Source organism: Dipodomys merriami, unplaced genomic scaffold (assembly GCF_024711535.1).
Source record: "Dipodomys merriami isolate MVZ:Mamm:240054 unplaced genomic scaffold, mDipMer1.0.p SCAF_5, whole genome shotgun sequence".
NCBI lineage: Eukaryota > Metazoa > Chordata > Mammalia > Rodentia > Heteromyidae > Dipodomys > Dipodomys merriami.
Genome location: NW_027206068.1, coordinates 3898953 through 3918353, shown reverse-complemented (window position 1 = coordinate 3918353; position 19401 = coordinate 3898953). Strand labels below are relative to the sequence as shown.

At 43.4% G+C, this 19401-nt stretch overlaps 1 protein-coding gene across 7 annotated transcripts in view; it reads right to left on the bottom strand.

Moving 5' to 3' along the window:
* Positions 1-12380, bottom strand: part of Cobl (cordon-bleu WH2 repeat protein) — a 213354-nt gene extending 200974 nt beyond the window's left edge. For 5 of the 7 annotated variants that reach the window (XM_069995972.1, XM_069995979.1, XM_069995974.1 and 2 more), the window contains exon 1: positions 12167-12380. The gene's annotated coding sequence lies outside the window, so the exon portion shown is untranslated. The remainder of the gene's footprint in view (positions 1-12166) is intronic. The other 2 variants (XM_069995980.1, XM_069995981.1) reach the window with 1 other exon arrangement.
* Positions 12381-19401: the final 7021 nt, after the last annotated feature.

Below are 19401 nucleotides of genomic sequence, written 5' to 3'. Positions count from 1 at the left end.
AGGTTGAGGGAGATGGTGTGTGCCTGGACCCTGAGAGTACCAAGAGCATGCCCAGGACATCTCAGCACTTAAAATCCCCAAAGCTAGTGGGGGTGCTTATACACGGGACTTAAAGGGAAGATGAGACCACGGTTTCTCACTTTGGACAGTGTGGATCCTGAAGGTCCTGGTAAAGCCCATGTGATGTTCTCAACTTGGTTCTATTGAGAGGTGTTAGAACCTGAAAGAGGTAGGTGGGGCCTAGTGGGAGGAAGTCAGGTCACTGGGGATTCTAATGGCTCCCTAGCTACAGCCTCCTTCACCACACACTCCTCCACCATTATGTAATGTGTTGCCACAGGTCCAAGAGCAAGAAGACCAAGCAACTTTGGACTGAAACCTCTGACATTATGAACCAAAAATAAACCGTTCTTCCTCATAAGTTGATTACCACAGGCATTTTTGTCACAGTAACAGGAAGCTGACTAATACAAATAGGGACCAGTGGGCCCAAGGAGCACAAGCGACATGAGGATCATAATCCATCAGGTGCCTCTGAAGTGCCCCACGGCTCTCCTCTCACTTCTCCAGAACATCCTTGAAGAAGGACATCCACCCTTAAAAGACCCCCACAAATATCAAGTACCATCCTACCGATGGAGCCTATGACCCCAAAGGGAAGGGGCAGTTCAAAGAATCACCCAGCGTATCCAGTCAGAGGTGCTTAATATTATCCTAAGAAATTGCATTAGTAAATTTGTCTTAGGGTTCTACAAAGCTCCTGCTCTGACGGAAGCTCATTTACTGGGCAAAGTAGAACTCTGTGTTTTCATTAAATGTATCAGCAAAGACACTGTGAGCTGAGTCACATCCAGTACAAAGAGGAGGCTTTGCAGTGTTTATTAATTCATAAGCCAGGATCAAGGCACAGTTGCTGGAGGGGTGGGAGAGTCTGAGTTTGACTCTTCCTATTAATTCATAAATGCTTGTCCTATGCACAACTGCTGGATATGGAACTCTCCTGCTACACACCACATATCTGTTTATGCAACTAGAAATGCCCTAGTATTATGACAAAAAGGTGGCATGAGAAAGCTGGAGGACAAGGAAGGAATCACAATCATGCTTATAAGCAAATTGCTTCTGTAGCAAAATGCTGCTGAGAAAGTAGACTGGTTCAGGAATGACAGAATGTCATCAACCACCCTGCAAGAAGCCAGCAGAGGCTCTGGCAAAGGGAATCCAGGAAACTAAGCTCCGTCTTCCAGTTGGGGCCATAATAAAGCCTAGAGATGAGAAGTTGGCACACTGGAATCTAGACTGAAGATTTGTGGGAGAGACCAGTTATTGTGACAGCTTCCCTGGGCCTGGTGAAAGGTCAAGCCACCCCAACCAGGGCAGTCTGTACCATGCTGTCAGCTAGAAGAAAGTATTGCACAAATGACTAAACCACAGAAGGCAAGGCCCTTCTGAGGCTTGCTTTTGTTTTCTAGCTGAAGAAATAGCATTATTCAAAAAATAACGGTGAAATATTATGGTAAAGTTAAAAACAAATCGGCAATAAAGGAATGTTCCAAATGGACATCAGTCAACTCTCCAAATTATTGGTCATTACTTCTCTGAAATTCCCACACTCATTTCATTCTATACATTTTCTTTCAGTATCAAATATATCTAGAAGTGAGCCAGATGCTGGTTGTTTATGCCTATAATCCTAGCAACTCAGGAGACTGAGATATGAGGATCACAGTTCAAAGCCAGCAAGCACAGAAAAGCCTATGAGAATCTTTAATTCCAATTAACCACCAAAAAGCTGGAAGTGCAACTGTGGCGAAAGTGATAGGGCACCAGCCTGAATTGAAAAAGCCAAATATGACTGCAAAGCCCTGAGTCCAAGCCTCAGTACTAGCACAAACAAACATATCTACAAGTGGTAAAAGATAGCCACTTATAGTTTGTATAGCACAAGGAATTCTCAGTCTTCAGCAGTCCAATTAAAACTTTTTAATCAAATCATATGATTTGGAAAACATCAAAACAGGCCTACAATGCATTCTCCATGAAAATGATGTTGTTAGGACAGTAATCACCATGACATAATAATGGCTTTGGCACAAAGTAGGAGGCAAACACTTCCCGTCCACCCCAACCCAAGTCAACACAGTAATTATAGGCAGTAAGGCAGAAGAGCAGACAGACAGTTGGGAGACTCTTGGCAAGAACCTATTTCAATGGCAAATGTCGAGGTTCTGACTACAGTCAACCTGTCTCTCTACAACCTAATAGTTTGTTTAATGAACACTAGTGCATTCTGCTCTTAATTAGTAGGGTTCTAGACAACAAAACTATATTTAGAAACTAAAATATTAATTACCCCCTGCAAAAATTATACACTTTCAGAATTGTCACTCCCTCCCCCCAGGATCATTTTTTTAACACAACTTAGGAAGCATTAAGTGTGGAAAAGCACTGCTAGAATGGGTTTAGGAATCTGTTTTTTGCCAAGTGATGGGAAGTCTCCCCCTCACCAAAATACAAGACACACACACAGACAGACAAGGGGGAGAGGAAAGATGAGACAACCAGACTATGAGGAAGCACTGGTTTTCTCATCAATTTCCTTAGCCTTTATTTTACTAGTTAGCCACTTAACTGCTCAAGCTACTTATATAACTGCAAAGTCAGTACACTAGGTCTTTTCTTCTAGTTCTGATACTCAAGGCCCCAAGAATCAATTAAGATTATGTGCTTTATAGATGCTCCTTGTCATTTTGGTCCAGATCCAGGTCCCCTCTACCTCCCTACTCTGACAAGCAGCAGGAAGGCAGAAGATTCTGACTTCCCCCATGGCTGGTCTAGGGGATGCTCTTACCCTATCTGTCCAAGTTGTCACCCACTATGAACAAGAAGTAGGTGTGGCCTGGATGAAAAGTATGAGGCACTGTAAAAAGCAAAGCATACCACCCACCACCTTGGTGTGTCAGACAGGAAGCCTTGGGGATGACAGTCTAAATGTCACTCCTCTTCCATGTGCATGGATGGGGAATGTCTGCTCTGTGGACTCAGGGTAGGGCTGAAGATCTGTACCATGTCTATGCTCAGAACTGGCACGGAGACTGTTATCAGAAATGCCAGCTCAAGCTGGGTGATGCTGGCGCATGCTTGTAATCCTATTTAGGTGGCTGAGATCTAAGGATCACAATTTGAAGCCAGCTCAGGCAGTCAAATCTGTGGACTCTTATCTCCAATTAACTGGCCAAAAGCCAGAAGTGAAAATGGTTCACGTGGTTGTGTCAGTTTTTAGGGAGAGTGACTAGGTCCTGAGTTTAAGCAAGCCCCCAACTAGCACAAATATCTATATCTGTATCTATATCTATACCTATCTATTTATATATGTAATATGTTATATATGTCATATACAATTTATATATTTACATATGTATTTATAGATAAATATGTACAATTTATATATATATTCTTTCATATATAGACAGATGTCTATATAAACATATTCAGATATATAGAGAAAGAGACTAGACACACACACATGAAAGAAGCAAAAAGAAATGTCAGCTGCCAACAGACTACATTAGATTACCTCTACCCATTAGCCACACCATGGAGCCTGGATGATGTCTGGTACATTACTATCTGAACAAACTGAGGACAGTTTGTTTTTCAGGAGAGACTAGAAACTGTCAGGGACATATTTTCCCAAGACAGCTGAGGGACTTCTCAGGACACTGGCAGGAATAAGAAGAACCACAAGCTTGCCGTGGACACCTGCCACCTCCCTCCAGCTCATTTGTCCCATAGTACCTCTTAGCATTCACCATGTTGAAAATAAGATCATGTTGGCAGATAGTTCTGTTCCCCTGTTCAAGCCTCTTCTTAAGGAAAGACTTGTAATTGTGAGTAGGCCAAAGGGACCGGAGGGAAGGACTATATGTAATCTGCACTGAACAGAAAAGAGCTTGTGTCCCTTCCATCCCCGTTCCTGAGGCAATGCTGAGGAAGGAGGCAATTCATTGGCCCTGGCCAGGAAACAGAAGAAAGAACCAACTCCCTGATAATTCCACACCCGAATATCAGCCTAGACTGCCAACGGGGATTTTCAGCTGAGGGAAAGACTTTTTCTCCTCTTAAATCACCATCACTTTATGGCTCTCAAAATAAAGCATCCAACACCTCTCATTTGTAAGGAAGAGGGCTGCCTTATTGCTGGCAGGCAGAGCCAGAGCCTATCTGTTAGAAATAGTTCAGTGCCAGCTGATGTGTCTGTTCTCATGTAGTCTGGCAGAAACAAGATTAAGAGGCAATTTAAGAAAAAAGTCAATTTTTGGAAGAGTCTTATTCTGGAAGAGTTTAAATCATATGATTTTATAGCATGCCAGTCCCTAAGACAAAAAGTAGAGCTCGCCTGGCTGGATTTTAACTGTGGACCCTATGCCTCAGATAACACAAACACAAATAAAATGGATGCCTGCCAGAGCTCAGAATTCCATGAGAGGACAGGCCAATAGGAAGTCATGTTCTGAGGAAGGGATTCTGATAGAGAAAAGCTTAACAATGGGAGGGGCAGATGCCAGCAAGCTAGTCATCCCTTGGACATCTTGGAAGGATAGATCTACAATGACCCAAAAAATGGACTAATCAACCATTCTAGGAAAGGAGAAAAGGCTTTCAGGGCAGGGTAGGAGGGAAAGGAGGAGGCAGAGGGCAGAATTCTGGACAGGAACTGTAGTGATCCAGGGAGACTGAGAAAACCTTAGGTTGAAAGGTAAAGCAGGTAAAGATTTTAGTTCCTCCTCGTCTTGTACTGAGGCTGCTGTTGAGTGCGCTGGGCACTCTCCCATATAGTGCAGCCCTGACAGAGATGCACTACCCTGCAGAGAGTGCTACTAGACAACTTAGGCCTGAATCCACCAGCAGAAGCCCCCATCAGGAAGATCCCAGGCTTTACCACAAAGGGTAAATTTAATCTTGCCTAATTGGCACCAGGGCCCCTACCTTCTCATTCCTGAGCCAACATTCTTCCCACTCAACTCTACTTGTCAATCTTTGACAAGAGAAAGTCAAAGTCAAATAGGATTAACAAATAAGCAGAAGGTATTCGGAATCAGGGAAAGTTGCCTTTCCTGGCCCAGAAGGTTCCAGATCCCCTTACTATACCAGGTGTATGCTCAACTTCAGTTGCCCTTACTATGCTCTGTCTGGAAGAAGACAGGAGTGGTGGGCTCATCACCTGGATTATTGGGCACTGGACACTAGATAGGCACAGGGGTAAAAGGCAGATGGAGAAGCAAGACGCGCGCGCGCGCGTGCGTGCGTGCGTGCGTGCGTGCGTGTGTGTGTGTGTGTGTGTGTGTGTTGGTCCTGGGACCTGAAACTTGGGCCCTGGGTACTCACTGTCTATTAGCTTTTTCTTTCTTTTTTTTGGGGGGGAGGTCAGGTCGTGGGGCCTGAACTCTGGGCCTGAGCACTGTCCCTTAGCTCTTCAGCTCAAGGCTAGCGCTCTACCACCTGAGCCACAGCACCACTTCTGGCTTTTTGCTTTTTGCTTATATGGTGCTGAGGAATCGAACCCAGGGCCTCAGGCATGCAAGGCAAGCACTCTACCATTAAGCCACCTTCCCAGCCCCCCATTAGCTTTTTCATTCAAAGCTGGTTCTCTACCATCTGAGCCACAACTCCACTTTCAGCTGTGTGCTGGTTAAATGGATATGAGTCACAGATTTCCTACCTGGTCTGGCTTTGAACAATGATCATCAGATCTCAGCCACCTGAGTAGGTAGAATTACACACATGAACAACTGACACCAGACTCAAGGAATCAGTACTCTTGATTTAACTGACATATCTCTACAGATTTGCTTCAGAACTTCAGATTTCTCTAAACCAATTGCAACCTTTCAAATCAGCATCACTAAGTCTAGTGGATGTGGGATTAGGATCTACTAAAGCATTTACATGAAAGCATCTGTAACTTGGGAAGGTGCCTAATGGAATGAGCCTAAGAATAATGTATTCTGACACTTGATTTTAAAAGTTTTTGATTTACTTTTTTAATAGAAATAATTTTGACGAGAATATTTTTATAATTGGATTTGGCTCATTAGCCACAGAGTCCTGGCCAGTAGGCACTCATCACCTGATGAAGAAGATTAGATAGATGGTAATAAAATCTAAGAGCTCCAGGATTCTATCTGCTGAGGAAAATCCATCTTTCCCTAGAGAGGCTTATGTAGATGCATGGGGAAGGGTCTTCAGACTCATGGCAGAAATTGTCATTTGTCATCCCAGGTTCCACATCACACACAGGAGTCTAGTTATGAGCATTATTACTCTTAAAAGCAATTACCAGTCCAGCACCAGTGACTCATATCTGTAATCTTAGTTAATCAGGAGGCTGAGATCCAAGGATCAAGGTTCAAAGTCAACTCAGGCAGGAAAGTCCATGAGACACTTGTGACCAACCAAAAGTAAAAAGCTAGAAGTGGAGCTATGCCTCAGGTGGTAGAATGCCAGCCTTAAGGAAAAAAAACTGAGTTCAAACTCCACTAACAGCATGCATGTGCACACCCAACCACAGAAACAATCAGCATCATTAGCTTTATAAAAAGCAACTGAAGCTGGGGGCTGGGGGCTCACCCCTGTAATCCTAGTTACTCGAGAAGCTGAGATCTGAAGATAGTGGTTCAAAGCCAGCCTGGGCAGAAAAGTCCCCATAAGACTCATATCTCCAATTAATCACTCAAAAACTGGAAGTTGCACTGTGACTCAAGTGGTAGAATGGCAGCCTTGAGCACAAAGAGGCTCAAGGACAGTTCAAGCCCCAAAACTGACACACACACACACTGCCCCACAACTCACACACACACACACTGCCCCACAACACACACACACACACACACACACACACACACACACACACAGCAACTGAACCCTCCACTAAGCATTCATGAAAAAATGAAAAGCAGAAAAGAGCATAAGGCTACATCCTCACATGTAGGCAATAGAAAACCAACATTCCAATATTTTAAGGCCAGGTGCCAGTAGCTCACATCTGTAACATCAGAAGGCTGAGATCTGAGGAAGCCAAACTCAAGGAACTCTTATCACTAATTTACCAGTAAAAAGCCAGAAGTAGAAGTATAGCTGGTAGAGCACCAGTCTTGACTGAAAAAGCTAAGGGAGAATGTAAGGCCCTGGGTTCAAGCTCCAGTGCTGGCACAAAAATAATATATTTTGCGCAAAGAAAATGTACAAAGATACACAAAGCTATCATTGTGTCATGTAATGACCAGATATGGGCAGCTACAGTACAGATAAATGGAACCAATCACTATAATTAAGCAACGCATAAAATCCACAGGGCTCATGCTTAAATGTAGATGGGGGATAAAAGAGTATAGAAAAATACTAAACGATGCATACATAAATTCCCTGGTAAACATTTTCACTTAGTTGAATTCTAAATGATAGCCACATGATTTTTCAAATTCGCACATCTTCCATGTAGCCACTATTCTGATATTAATTTTTTCTGCTCACTTTTTAAACCTTTGAATCAACTAAAAATAAATAAAAATTATTCATAAATTTAATAACAAAGCACAAAAGACCTCTAACTTTAAACCTGTCATTATGGTATATAAATATATCCTATAATAAGTGCTTTCTTATAGTAATTGTGGATGTACACTTGGGCACACACAAGTTATGACTTCATTTCCCGGTTCCAAATTAAAGAGGACACCAAATTCAGACCTGTATACATGTAGGTGCTGACACCAACCCTGAGTCTCATTGCCATCCAATAATAATCTCTGCATGGGAGAAGGGCATGAGACATGGCCTACAAGAGCCTGCAAACTGCCACAGGGAGAGAGGAAAACACTCTACAAATACCTTACATCAAATATTTCCTCACCCTGACACAACCACTGAGAAATAATAAAAAAAAACGCTGCATGGGGTTACTTGATTTATAGCAGAGAACTGTCTGACTCCTCCTACTAATAAAATTTACGACTACGAAAAAATTAGGTTCCTAGATATATACATTGAGAAATCCTTAGCCCCTAAGTTTGACATTCTTAGATAAATAAGGTGTAATTCATAATCAACATCTCTTTAAAACAGCTGGAATTCACTAGTAAAATTTAATGTAACAATTACTGCAGGTGTTCTCATTTCAAAGAATGTAGGACCATTCATTTAAAAGCAAAAATGTTCTAGGAATCTAAATGTCCCTCTATGGTTATAATTATCACTATTTCTTTAATATCTAAACACGAGTGCTTCATACAAAATACAATTGAGGATAGTGCTGGTTACTGTTAAGAGGTGTAGGCCTCTATACTTGATATTGTGTTAGCTGATGAGAGATAACAATAGCTTAAATTACCATCTTGAGCCATGCAGAGGGACACACACTGGTAATCCCAGCACTGGGGAAGGCTACGGTAGGAGGATTATAAATTCATGGCCAACTTGGGCTACATAATGAGACTTTGTCGCACACAAAAATTTGCCCATTTTGATAAAGAAAATGTGATAGATAGATAGATAGATAGATAGATATGATGGAATTCTATGCCTCCATCAGAAAGAATGACACTACCCTATTTGTTGGGAAATGGAAAGACTTGGAAAAAATTATATTAAGTGAAGTAAGGCAGACCCAAAGAAACATAGGTCCCATGGTTTCCCTTATCTGCAATAACTAGTATATGCCTAGGACAAGCAGAAGAAGTCAAAAGCTATGTACATATGACCATATAACCTGATACTAAGCAAAATGAACCCCAAGATAGGGACACAAGAGATTTTATCTTTCTTGCTGTTCTTTTTAATGTGCTTATAATGTACTATGTGAGGTTATTTTTTGTTTCTTTGTATGTTCTTCCCCTATGGTATAACACCTGTTGACACTGTATTTGATTCCGGTGTCCTGCATCTTGTATAAACACTTTTCTAATTTGGGGAGGGGAAGGGAAATAACAAAATGCTGAAATAAGGATATAACAATGAGATATACAAGACAGTATGTTGAAAACAAACTTTAAATGTGGAGGGGGGGAGAAGTTGGGGAAGTGGGGAGGGAAAGGGTGGTATGGGAAAAAACAAAGGAGGGAGTAACAATGCCCAATAAGAAATGTACTCATTACCTTGCTCACGTAACTATAATCCCTCTGTACAGTATCTTTACAATAATATATATTAAAAATTCACCCATTTAAATTATTTTCTTCAAATTATTTCTTGTTCTATTAACTTACTAAATACAAGTTTGTGCAGAGAGATGAATAATAGGTTTAGCTATATGAAGGTAAGTGATTTTTTTCTATAAGCAAACTATTTGAACACAGGTTTTGATTAAATTCACCTGCTGTTTTGTCACTGGAGTCTTTCTTATTCCACACGTCTTTTTTTTTTCCATAGAAAGAAGCAATTAACTGCCATCCTAAAAAATTCTAAGCCTTATTCATAGAGTGCACATGCAAAATCTAGCCCAGAGTTCCACAACAACTATTGACAGATGAATGCTACAAATAATAGAACATAAATTAACATTAACAGATACAGCATGGCCTTAAAACCTCACCCAAAAGTGATTGGCCTTTATCTGTGTTCTAGAATATTCTGTCAATTATAACATTTCACACTAGGCAATTCTAAGCTCTAAAACTGTCTGAACAACAAGTCTGCCTTGCTGGTGTAAACACCTCCTCCTTTCTAAAAAAAAAAAAACATCCATATAGCCTTTAAGTCCTAAGTCATCATTTCAGTGAAATTAATAATACAAATGTGATTTCGACTGAAGTAATATTTGCCTTTGTTTTTTTTAACATAACTTGTAAGTATCTACTAGTAACTTGGATGAATTCGTACTGTCCAGCCCATTTGTCCCTTCAGTAATCTTACACAAAGGTCCTGCACGCTGTGTTTTATAATATGTAGTCTCCTGAATACATTGTGCCAGAAACAGCCGGTGGGAACCCAGAACCAGGGTGACTCACAACTTAAACAACAAACAATGGCAAATTCATCACACCAGTTGTTCATTGACACATGGGGAAAGACACTAGAAAAGTCCACTTTTATAATCAACCTTTGCAGTATGGAATAGAAAGCAACTTTCTCTCAAGCACATTGCAAATATTACGTATTCTCCAGGAACAAAGAAAGCAGTCATTTCAGCCATAAACCAACAGTCCAATTACCCCAATAATAAACTACAGCAGAAATTTCACAACCCTATCTACCCTTGGCTAGGAAAGCAGTACACTAAATTAAATCAATCAATCAATAGACAAAGTTAAAACCTAATGCCATTGCTTTCCTAAGATATTAACACAAAATACTATTCAGCTTGTAATTCTCTTCTGAAATTAAAAACACACTGGTATTTTCTGAACGCTTCTTTAAAATATTAAGGAATGATAACTAATAACAACTCAGAATAATAGAAGTTAAAGCAGTATGTCTATATTTCTTGGTCAAAGATATCCTAACAAATCAGATGATGTGAGTTTCAGGAGAAAAGAGTCAAATGTCCATAGCTTTGCGATCAAATCCACAAGCAAAGTCTAGTTTCCCTTTGTGGTTCCCTTTGAAGGCAATTCCCAATTTTGGGAAAAGGCAACCAAGTGCACCTTTTGGTTACACATCAGCAGGCCAGAAAGAATTATTTTCAGTTCTCTAACTAGACTTATTAACAGATACTCCTGGGACACCGTTTTGCTGGCTTCTGAAATGCCCCTCTTGTGTTTATTTTAAGGTGACAGTGACAAAATAACTCAATTATAAACATGTTCATGTCATAAACCATGAAACCCATGGATTTTGAAGGTGATTCTGTTTCCGGATTCCATAGGTTATCTGGGGATGCCCCATTATCATGAAATAAAGACTTCCCACGTTTATTTTCTCTGGGCGAGTATTTGTTCTAAAGGAATTATATAACTTTAAGTGCTCTACAAAAAAAAATCGTATGTTCCTCCACTCCAGTATTATTTGAGATAGTAACCTAGCTCACTTTTTTGCTGGCTTTAAAGAGAGGTGTTTTTTTTTTAACATGAAAATACTAAAAGAGGGGTTACAGAGGCTTTTTTCAAAAGAGTCAAATGAAAAACCTTTCCCAGATTTCTGGGACACTCAGCCGTGGGGCAGGGTGAGTCAGTGGAACCTAACTGCAAAAGCAAAGAGATTTGCTGTCCTCAAAGCTGCCTCCTACAATCCAGTTGCTGGAGTGGAAAGTGGGCCATTGGGTGAGCAGGTGCAGGGCCCACCCCAACTCATTCCATTGGCAAGACTCAACACATTCGCTCCGAAGAGCCAAAGGTCGGAGGTCCCGGCTCGGCGCGCTGACATTCCCAGTCCTCCTCGGTGGGGCAGGCGCAGCAGTCCGCGGCCAGGTCGGGACCGGTACTCACGGGCCAGGTTCAAGCCTGGCTCAGGACCTGGTTACTAGCGGGGTTGTTCATCTCCCATCAGGGGAGTTGCTCTTTCCTCAAGTTCTATTCTGAGTGTGCCTGGAAATCCTTACCCGTTAGGTGTGGGAACAGCAAAAAAAAAGAAAAGAAAAGAAAAGAAAAAGAAACCCGGAAAGGTTTGCGCTCGAGTGGGAATATCCAAGACAGGAACGGCAATCCTGACATCCAGGTCCCGAGGGCCATCTGCACTTCGGGTGGGGTGCTAACGCTGGGCCCAGGGCATGGTTAGGGGAGACCCCCAGAATGGAAGCGGGCACACGCACACGCACGCACACCATGAGACCTCCGGGCTAAGTCGGCCCTTCGAAGTCAGGGCGCTCCCCGCCGGGCCACCAAGGCCCGAGAACCGGGGATCTCGAACTCCCGCAAGCCGGATCGACCTCCGCCCGCCTCCCCGGGGCTGCGGCGCGAGCCCTGGTTGGCGGAGGGACCTGGGAGCTGCGTGAAGGCCCCGCGCGCGCTCCCACAAGGGCTCCCGCACACAAACACCCGGAGAGTGCTCGCGGGCCCGGCCGACTCGGTTACCTGAGCAACAACTCGGGCGCCCCAAGCGCACCACCCTCCCCGGCGCCACCCCAACCCCGCGGGGGCTCGCGGACCCCGAGCGCGCGGGGCGGGCGCAGCGTTCCGGCCGAACGAGACCCCCGACCCCTCCCCGTGCCAGCCCCCCCCCCACCGCCGCTTACCCGCTGGGGGGCTTGGCCGCCAAGGCGCGCGGCGCCTCCATGGTGCCCGCGGGCCGGCGAGTGAGGCGCTGGCGGCGGCGGCCGTCGTCCTCATTCACTTTTTCCGCGCTGACCCATCGCCCTCCCACGCGGGGCCGGCGGAGGACAGCGGCCGAGGCGAGAGGACGGAAGCGGCTGGAAGCGTCCCGGGGCGCGGGCCGCGCGGGGAGGGGCTGGCAGCGGCGCGGGGCGGGGGCGCGGCGCACCTTGCTCCCCGCGCCCCCGCCCCGGCTGGCTCCGCCGCGCCCCCGGAGCGCCGCCCCCGCCCCGCCCCCCGCGCCCGCGCGCACGCAGCGCTCCCGGCGCGCCCACGCGGCGCGCGTCTCCAGCGCTGGGCGGAGGAGGACACCTGGGCTGGGCGGATACCAGGCAGAAGGGCTCCCCCTCTTCCCTGCCCTTCCCCAGGTTCCTCTGCCCCCAGAAGTGCAGCCACCTCTGGGTGGGGGACGTGGGGTGAGCCTGCTCCTCCAGGGTCTGGAGGGAAACACCTGGCTCCCTACCCGTGTCTGTGCGGGATTAGGTGGTCAGACTAGCAGGTTGCCACAGATCCAGTGTGTGGGGTGGCAAAGTGGGGTTCTGGATCGCCAGCGCCTGAGAACTGTGTGAAATGCAGGGATTTGTTTTTAATGTTGGTAGGTATGTGTGCTGATCCTGAGGCTTTGACTCAGGGCCTGGGTTGTTGTCCCTGATTTTTTTTTTCTCCAGGGTAGTGCTCTACCATTTGAACCACACAGCTCTGCTTCTGGCTTTTTGGGTGATTCATTGGAGAAGACTTTCCTGCCCGGGATAGCTTCAAACCTTGTTCCTCAGATCTCAGCTTCTAGAGTAGCTAAGATTTTAGGCCTGAGTTCCTGGCTCCAGGCCAGGAATTTTTTTTTTTTTTGAGGGGTGGGAGAAAGGGATGAGGACCTAAGAAATCCAAAACCATGGAGGCTAACAGTGTGGCCTAGCTATGTTGAAGAGAACTCTTGATCGTGACATCTGGTCTACTGGTGACTATTGGAACTGCATCACTCTTCCTGAGACAGCCCAGTGTGGACTGTTCCCCTAGTGCCGGACAGCAGAGTAAATCACATACCTGTTGCGCCAATCCCTTACAGTTCTAGAGGGGGGCGAGGAGGGAGGGAGGGAGAGAAAAGTTTCGATTAAATCCGGCCATCATCAAAAATGAACATTTTTGTCTGGTGCTGTTTGCACAAGCCTGTAATTCCAGCTACTCAGGAAGCTAAGACTTGAGAATCATGGTTCAAAGTCAGCTCAGGCAGGAAAGACCTTGAGATTCTTATTCCCAATAAGTTACTCAAAAAAATACCCCCCAAAATGGAAGTGAGCTGTGGCTTAAGTGGTAAGAGCACTAGTCTGAAGCAAAAAAGCTCAGAAACAATGTCCAGACCCCGAGTTCAAGCCACACACACACACACACACACACACACACACACACACACACACACACACACACACACACACACACACACACACACACACACAATATTTCATGTGGTTCCAAAGACTGGAATAAAGAGATGGAGAAAATGTAAAGGATCCTGTAATTGCATGAAGTATAGGGAAGCCAGCATAAGCCTTTCTCTTTCTGATCCCCAACTTTCACTTTATTCAAAGGGGAAGATGGGTGGAAGTAGAAAACTGTAAGTTCTTCCACAACTGCTAGATTTTAGGGAACTGTTAAACTTTCCATACCCAGGTGAACCACTCCACCCAGAGCCCAGCCTTCTTAGTTCTCCAAATGGAATTGCACAGAACATTTTCACCTTGAGCCTCAGGTGCTCCTAATCCACATCCTGTGAGCTTTGCTCAGAAACCCTCTTCATAGGAAGGTTTTTCTCACTCCTGCATTCCAAAACATACACTCAATTAATTTTGCCTTGCTCTTCCTCTCCAGGTTCGATTTTCTTTTGAGCATTTATCATTGAATTTAAATAAATATATACACATATTAAAATTTATTTTCATGCCCCTATAAGTAAAATATTATATATGTATATGCGTTTCTGTATTTATATAAGTAACTAAATAAATATAGGAATATACATTATATATACACAGAATAAAAGATGTATGCCTTTGTACATATTATATTTAGTGCTCTGTTCATGTGTTTGTTAGAGGTTTCCTCCTCTAGAATTTTCCTTCAATGGAACTTGTCTAATTTATTCATCACTCCACTCAGTGCATGACACGGTGGAGTTAGGGTTCCCTAACCCTGGCTATGGGTATCAGGAAGTCCCTCACATGTTCTCTGCTACCCCTCCTCTTTCTGAACGCCTTATAGGAAAGAGCAGGCTAGGAGTGGTCAGAGCTGAGAGTAGACCAGGGCTTGTGGTCCTAGACATTGCCAACGTCTTCAAGAACCCTTGGTCTGAGGTCTGCTAGGCAAGGGCAGCAGCATGAAGACTGAAGGGGCCAACAGGTGCAGCAGAACTCAGTGTCTCAGATTGTAAGAAGATGGTAGCAGAAGGTCACAAGCTAGTTAATAAAGTTTCCCAGATATAATGCCAAAGAAAAACATTAGAAAGAAGCATTCTCCTCTAGGCTGACCTTCGGGGTACTGTCCTAGGAAGAAGGCCCAGGTAGCTTTGGGCCCAGAGAGCCCTACAATTCTAAGAAGGCCATGAAACATCAAATTCTCAGAAACAAAAGGGACCACTGTCCAAAACTGGGGTGGTGATTGGAAAGAGTTAGCACCATGAGGTGGAGGGCAAAGGTCAGTCAAGTTTGTCAGCAGCAGCAGGAGCCTGCAGTACAAAGGGTCCAGACCTGTCTATCACATGTGGGGTGGGACCAGGGCCTGGGAGACACTAGGGCTGAGATCCAGCTTCTCTGTATATTGCAGTACTTAAAGACAAGAGTGGCAGCAAATCCATTCCAGTACGGTTGTTTCCCAAACCTGCAATTCAATAAGGACCTTCAAGCATGGCATCCACTATACACCAGCTGTATGGGTGCTGCATACATGACCAGGAATGGGAAGAGTTGTCTAAGGAGGGAGAGTGAAAGGAGAGGGTAATGCCCAAAGACAATGACTCAAAGCACTCTTACGTTACATGCAAATATGAAGACATAATGAAGCCCATTAAAATTGTTTTAATTGGGAGAGATGGAGAAAGAGTAATGGAGGATGTAAATTTGATCAAAGTACATTACATGCATGTATGAAAGTATCAAAATGAAAACCAAGGCTAGCATTCTCCCACTTGAGCCACACTTCCATTTCTGGCTTTTTGTTAGTTAATTGGAGATAAGAGTTTTATGAACTTTCTGCCTGAGCTACCTTTGAACATTGATAATCGAATCTCTGCCTCCTGAATAGACCTATAAGCATGAGCCAACAACACACAGCTATACACTATTTTTTTTTAACAAAAGGAAAACAGAAACTGGCAAGGGCTGTAAATCTTCCAGAGAAGAAGAAACAAGAATAAATGAGGGGCTGCTGGGCACCAGTAGTTCAGGATACTAATCCTAGCTACTCAGGAGGCTGAGATCTGAGGATTATGGTTTAGAGCCAGCCTGGGCATTCACATTCAGGAGATTCAGGAAGCTGAGATATGAGGAACATGGTTTGAAGTCAGCCTGGACAGAAAAGTCCAGGAGACTACATCTCCAAAATAACTGGACTAGAAAAGCTAGGACCAGAAAAGTAGAAAGCTAGGTGCTATTGGCTTACAAAGCTAGATGCTGTTGGCTTATACTATACTTGTAATCCTAACTACTCAGGAAGCTGAGACTTGAGGATCACCATTTGAAGTCAGCCTGGGCAGGAAAGTCCATGAGATTCTCACTACGGGGCAGGGGCAAGGGCCAGGGGTGATGGACAGAAGAGGAGCTGTGGTTCAAGTGGTAGAGCGCTAACCTTGAGCAAAAAAGTTCTAGGTCATACTTGACATCATTGAACACAAAGTTGGCTTGGCTTCAGCTCTCCAGATCTTGTAAACCTTACATGAAGCTTGTAAGGTACACATCCCTTTCACCATACAGCACAGCCAAGCACCTGCTGGACTTTGGACACCAAGCTGATATATCTTTGTACCAACTGTAACTGGTGGCCCTGGCTACAGCTCTGGACTGTGGCAGTTAGTTTCTGACCCAAGAAGCAAAAGCTGGTGCCAATCCTGAGCACCACAGGATACTTGAGGACTTTTCCGTCCTCTTGCTTTGTTCCTTCCTTTCCAGTCAGGCTTTACCTTTGCCCTGGCAAGACCACCTGGAGTCTAAATAGTACACACCCAGCCCGGGTGCAGAGTGTCTGGGATAGCCCACCCTGAATCCCATCCAAGAACCACAAAAGACAGAGTAGAGACCATCTGGCATAGAACAGTGCTTCCTGAGCGCCAAGATGCATTGGATACTTCTTTCTTGGAATCTTATTAAAAATGCGAACCCTGGCTGAGTTCTGGTGGCTCATACCCATAATCCTAGCTACCCAGCAGGCAAGGACTGAGGATCAAGTTTCCAAAACAGCTCAAGTAGAAAAGTCCACAAGACTCTTAACCTCCAAATTAACCAGCAAAAAGCTGGCAGTGGAGGTATGTGGTTCAGGTGGTAGAATGCCAGCCTTAAGAGAAAAAGCCAAGTACAAGCACAAGGCCCTGAGTTCAAACCCCAGCAGCAACACAAGAAAATAAATAAATGAATCCTGAACTATTGGTTCTGGGTGAGACTGGAAAGGCTGATTAGAGGCTAACAAGTGACTGCTATAACATGGACAGCACAATGAATAATGAGAGCTTAGGATCAAATGCACTATGTTTAGTTTTGGTTGTGTATGTACCCAGTGATGGTATTGCCCAGAGAAAAATTGCTTCTCTGTAATCCTTATCTTCTTCCTCCCTAACATTTGAACAATTGGGGTGGAGCCAGGTATTAAAGGGCTTGAACTTCACATAATTCTAAGGATCTTTTAAAAATAAAAATGATAATGAAAATGAGTATTTATTAGTTTTGTTTGTTTGTGCTGTTCCTGGGCTTGAAATCAGAGCCTAGGTGCTGTCCAAAAGCTAACAGTGTACCACGTGAGCCACCCCTCCACTTCTTGCTTTTTGGTGATTAATTAAAGATAACAATCTCATAGACTTTCTTGCCCAGGCTGGCTAGAACCTTGGCCCTCAGATCTCAGTCTCCTGCGTATAGAGAATTAAAGGCATGAACCACCTGTGCCTGGCAAAATTAGCACCAATTTAGATACCAAGGTGGGTATCCACATTGAATGTGTCATGAACTAAAACATCATAGATTGAGTGCTACCACACTCCTCCCACCATTTAAAAAGCATTTAGAGAAAGGAGGTGGACTGAATAAGGTTCTCATGTTGGGTCCTTAGTTCTATAGGCTGGTGTCCTTATTAGGGACCAGTTGATTTAGAATCAAAGTCTCTTGAGAAAAGTCTTGTTCACTCTCTTGTTGTGTCTCCAGTTTGTCTTAAGGTAAGGGTTAAATAAATTTCTTCTTAAGATGATGTCTTAGCTTCCTTTGTGCTTCTATAATATAATATATCACACATTTTTTATGTATAAAAATGATTTAGCTTGGTGCCTGATGCACAAGCCTATAATCCTGGCCAGTCAGGAGGATGAGACTTGGGGATCACTGTTCAAAGCCAGCCTGAGCAGATATATTCCTGATACCTTTACTTCCAGTTAATCCTAAAGTAACAGTAAGTGGAACTGTGGTTTCAGTGGTAGAGTCCTAGCCTTGAACAAAAACAAAAAAGAACAAAACAAAACCAAAAAAATTCAGGGTCTATACCTATGACCTGAGTTCAAGCCCCAGGACTGGCACACAAAAATATTTAACTCATAGTTTTGGAGGCTAAATGTGTCTATCTGTCCACATTAAAAAGGAGATAAAGAGAGAACATGTGTGTGGTGGGAGGGGAGAGTGGGGAATCATATGGCAGGACAGAAAGCAAGAAATCAGGGAAGAATCAGGCTGGTGGCTCTTTTGTCACCAAGAATTAACACAGTGCCGTAAGTATTAATCATCTCTTAGAGGTTCCACAATTTCCATACCATTACTTGGTGACTCAGTTTTCAGCACATAGGCACTTGGGGCAACAAACTATATCCAAAGCACAGTAGATGAAAAATTAGTTGTCTGATTTCAAAACATGAAACATCTCTGATTTCAAAAACCTGAAATCATTAGCTAGCAATAGTAGCTCAAAGAAATATTTGTATACAGTGATTTATTTTACAGAAGCATAATTCATGTCATGAAACTCACTTCTTTCAAGCATGTAGTTTAGTAGTTGTAATATGTACACGGAGTTATGTAATCATCACTACTATCTAGATTCAAGATTTTTAAATCACTCCCCAAATAAACTCTATAGCTGTTAGCATTCACACCTCGTTTCTCCCTCACTCCACTCCTTTAGAAACAAAAATCTTTTTATGTCTTCTTGAAGTTGACTCATCTGGACATTTCCTGTAACTGGATAGTAAAATATAGAGTGCTTTATGATTGAAGTTTTTTTTAAAAAGTCACATTGATTAGAAAAAAATGTAATTCACTGTGAGAGTTTCATATATGTATAGAATGCACTTTGATCATATTTATTCCTGTCACCCTTGTAAGTATCTTTCTCCTTCCTGGGGGGTCTTTGCATCCTCAAAATAGCAAATAGTTCCCTTTGTATGTTCATGTAGTTTAGGTATAGATGTCCCATATGAAAGAAAACATACCATACTTGTCTTTCTGAGTCTGGGTTTTTTCATTTAGCATAATGATTTCTGTTTTAGTCCATATTCTAGAAAATGGCATAATTTCATTCTTCTTTATGGATGATTAATACCAGTACACACATACATATCATAATTTCTTTTATGGTTGCTAGGGACCTAGGCTGATTCTATAACTTTGATATAAGGAATTGTAAAGTGTGTTTAGGTATCACTATTGTATGCTTATATTCCATCAGATACATGCGCTGGTGTAGTAGAGTAGGGTCATATTATAGTTCTATTTTTAATTTATTGTAGGAACCACCATACTAACTTCCACAATGTTTGCAATCTTTGCCCATCAACAGTTTTAAAAGGATTCCTTTTATCCACATTCTCATCAGCATTTGCTTGTGTATGTTTGTTTTCTTAATAATAGCTACTTTGGCCAAGGTGAGACGGAATCCCAGCTACAAAAGCTGTGTAGGTAAGAAGATCCTACTCTAAAGTCAACCT